The sequence below is a fragment of the Gossypium arboreum genome, chromosome 11 (genome assembly GCF_025698485.1).
Source record: "Gossypium arboreum isolate Shixiya-1 chromosome 11, ASM2569848v2, whole genome shotgun sequence".
Classification (NCBI taxonomy): Eukaryota; Viridiplantae; Streptophyta; class Magnoliopsida; order Malvales; family Malvaceae; genus Gossypium; species Gossypium arboreum.
In genome coordinates this window covers 124,202,635-124,206,681 of record NC_069080.1, presented here as the reverse complement: position 1 = coordinate 124,206,681, position 4,047 = coordinate 124,202,635, and positions in this window count along the sequence as shown.

Sequence of the window (4,047 nt, the reverse complement as noted above, 5' to 3'; positions counted from 1 at the left end):
CCTATGTCTTCGTGAGATTTTCATCTCCATATAGCAATAGGGAAATGTATTCCCTTGAACTGAACTCGATCTATATGATCCTATAATGGGTGAGGATTGAGGAATCTGCTAGTTTGAGTACCCTATCTTTAGAACCGAACCACATGTAATGACCCATAGGAGCCCACCCTAGGTAGAGCCACACCAAACCATTAGTGGTCGTCCGAATAGGTGTTCTACTTGTTATTTCTTACTTGCTTTAATTTCATATGAATTGTACTGACTTATGCTGTTTTGCTTGTGGTTACATGGCATTTCATCATAAAAACGTGGCTGTTCAAGTTTGATTACTAAATAAAGAGCTTGACATGGAGAACGGATTTCTTGATAAAGTGGAGGATAATGCGGCTGTCCACACATGGTCGGAGAAAACGCAATTGGAAAAAGAAGACAGCTTGACAGTGGGGTATACGTCAGAGTTATTGGATTTCACTTGTGTCAGCGTGACATAGAATGATTTTCGGATATTGAAGAAAATGTGGGCCCAGTGGGGTGATGAAGTCAAACAGTTATTTTATGATAATTATGGTGATCTGCTCTACTTACTCGACATCAAGATAGACAAGCATCTGTTTTGGACTTTGGCCCAATTTTAGAATCTGGCTTATAGTTGTTTCACCTTCAGGAACATAGATTTGGTGCCCACTATGGAAGAATATACCGCCCTACTTCGATACCCAAGGGTTCAGGTTGACAAGGCCTATTCTAGAGCCACTAATGTTCCGACCTTTGTGAAAAAATTGATGAATATCACCGGAATGAGTGAATAGTGGGTTACGGCTTGGATCAAACATAAAAGAGAAAGCAAATGCATTCCCTGAAAAAGTTTATGAGACTTGATTTTGGCAAACCCCGATGTGAAGAAGAGAGTGGATGTTTTTGCTTCAAGTATCTACGGATTAATGGTTTTCCCTAAGGCACTGGGACATGTAGACGAGCTAGTTTCTGATCTGTTTGACCAATTGGATAAGAGAGTTACGCCAATTCCTATGATCTTAACTAAAACATTTAGGTCCTTGAATACGTACCGAAGAGCTGGGGAGGGTCGATTCATAGGATGTGCACAACTACTACTAGCTTGGTTCCATAGCCATTTTTGGAAGGTAGACAGGTGTCATATCGGGCGTTCTCTGAGAATTACTCACCATTAAAGGAAATAGTGGCTGCACCAAGACGAGATGACATATTAGAGGAAAGATGGATGGCAGTCCTCCAAAATCTCTAAGAAGAGGATGTCGAGTGGAGAGCCCCCTGGTTAGTTCCCAACGAGATCTTATACCAATGTGGGGATTTTGACTGGGTCCCCCTGCTTGGGATTTGAGGAGAAGTAGGATATAGCCCTTTGCTCGTGTTGTGATAGTACCTATCGAAGCAGTTCATAACAGCGACCCATGGGCTAGCACAGTGCGAGTTTCTTTACAAAGGGGATAATTATAAGACAAAGGTACGAGAGATGTCCAACGCTTGGAATCAGACTCATGGGATGAAGAGATTGGCAGTAGGACCGATAACAACCCTTAAGTATAATAGGTGGCGAAGTAAAAGAATCAACGACAATGTTCCTGAACCAAATCAAGAAAATGCATTGTCGATGGAAGAATATCTACAAGTGGTCCCATCTAAGTTAGAAACCATAAAGCAAGATTTTGAAAGAAGAAATTCAGAGCAACTAGAAGAGGAGAAGATGCATTTGAGGCTAGATGTTGATGTTCAGAAATTGGAGGCCGAGAAATGAAAAAAAAGGAAAGAATAAGGCTGAGGAAGATTTGGATAGCCTAAAAATGGATTACAAGAAGTTGTGCCTATCGATGAGAACTGCGGGGTTAGGAAAAATGCGTGGACAATGGCGACAAGAGATTCAAGAAGGGAAGGCCAAAGCTGATCGGTGGGAGACAAAATACCAAGACGCCCGGGGTCAAAAAGAAGCCTTAGAAAAGAGTTTGTCGAAAGGCCAAAATGAGAAGATCGAGTTAAAGGCCAGAATAGTCGAACTAGAAAAATCCCTTCATCAGCATCGTAGCCATAACTCTGCAATGGAGTTGAAGGCTAGTTTAGATAAGACTGAAGAACTGAAAAAGAAGGTCGAAGAACTTGCGATTGCGCTACAAAACAGTAAACTTTGGGTTGAATTCCTTGAAGCAAGTAATGAGTGGTGTAATGAGCAACTCCATCGATCTCAGGGTCAAATTAGAGACAAAGACTATATTATGGGTGAGGTTGTGGCCTAGATTCGAGAGCTGGCCGACCATCTACAAACTTTAGTAGTTCAAACAGATGTATTAAGTGTGAAATATGAGTTAGAATCAGACCGGGGCTAGGAATTGACTTGGTTTCTTAGGAAAGTGAAACCTTTGAGCATTAGGGCTAGGGTGTATCTGTAATCCATTTCTATGTAAAGAATTTTGTTTTCTAGTAAAGTTATTTTAAATGGAATTGAATCAGAATCAACACCTTTTTCTGCATTCATGCATTTGCATTTCATTGCATCATATGCATTAATTTTCACAAAAAGATCCTAATTAATTAATTTACGAACTTATTTTAGTAATCTGGAAACTGACAAAAACCTAACAAGTATGCATCCTTACAGTACATAAAGAAAGGCCAAAGCAATGGATAAAAGACTAGAAAGGTTGGAACAAATGCAGAAGGAGATGCAAGAACAGATGCAAGCACAAATGCAAGAGTAATTGGCTAAGATCCAGCAGGATATAAGGGACCAAATGCTGGAATCACAAAGGAACATGATGAACCAGCTAACACAACTACTGATTGGTGTCTAAGACAAAGGAAAAGGCCCAATGGTCAATACTGGAGATGACAATGAAGATCCTCTTTACCCTCCTAGTTTTACCCTGAAAAATGCTCAGACACAAGCCGATGTGTGCATACAAAGGCCATCTATTACAATCAGGCCCCAACAATTTCAGGTCAGTGCTTTTATGGCAATTAACTATCAAGTAGGCTCAGATTCTAATATAGGGGGATAACCTAACTAATCCCGTAGTCCCTGATTTGGATGACATGGTGGAAGCAGAAAGAGCAAGAATGGAGCTCCCGAAACAATTGGAAGACCTATACAAGTGGTTATAGGAAAAGTTCAAAGCAATGGAAAGTGCTTACTACCACTATAGAATCGATGCTAAGGATTTGAGTTTGGTTCCGGACTTAGTGCTTTCCCCCAAGTTCAAAACTCCTGAGATCGAGCAACATAACGGGACTAGCTGCCCCGAGGCCTATATTACCATGTTTTGTAGACGCATGACTTGGTACATCAACAATGATCAGCTATTGATTCACTACTTCTAGTACAGTATGGTTGGTGCGACACCTAAATGGTACAACCAATTGAGCCTTACTAAGATCAACTCATAGAAGGACCTAGCTCAAGCTTTTATGAAACAGTATAGTCACGTGATGGACATGACCCTGGATGGGATCACCTTACAGAATATGAAAAAGAAATCGAATGAGAGCTTCCGACAATATGCCCAAAGGTGGAGGGAGGTTGCTATACAAGTCCAGCCACCTCTCCTAGAAAAAGAGACTACCATGCTATTCATCAATACCTTAAAGGCTCCATTCATTACTCATATGTTGGGGAACTCCACCAAAAGCTTCTCAGATATAGTGATAACTGGTAAAATGATTGAGAACGAGGTAAGGCGCAGCAAAATAGACGCAGGGGAAAGTACCAAGAGGTCAGCCCCAAGGAAAAATGAGAATGAGGTGAACAATACAAGCACATACAGTAAAGGTCATTCCAATTCATTCACTGTAAACCAACAGAAGACGATAACTGCAAACCATCCGAGTATCCCAAGACAAGAATCCAATACGAGAACGAACACAGAAAGATTACAGTTCACGCCTATCCCGTGACGTATATAAAGCTATATCAAAGCCTATTCGACGCACACATAGTGTCTCCTTTCTACTTGAAGCCAATGCAACCCCCATATCCTAAATGGTATGACGCAAATGCTCAGTGTGAATACTAAGCTAGAA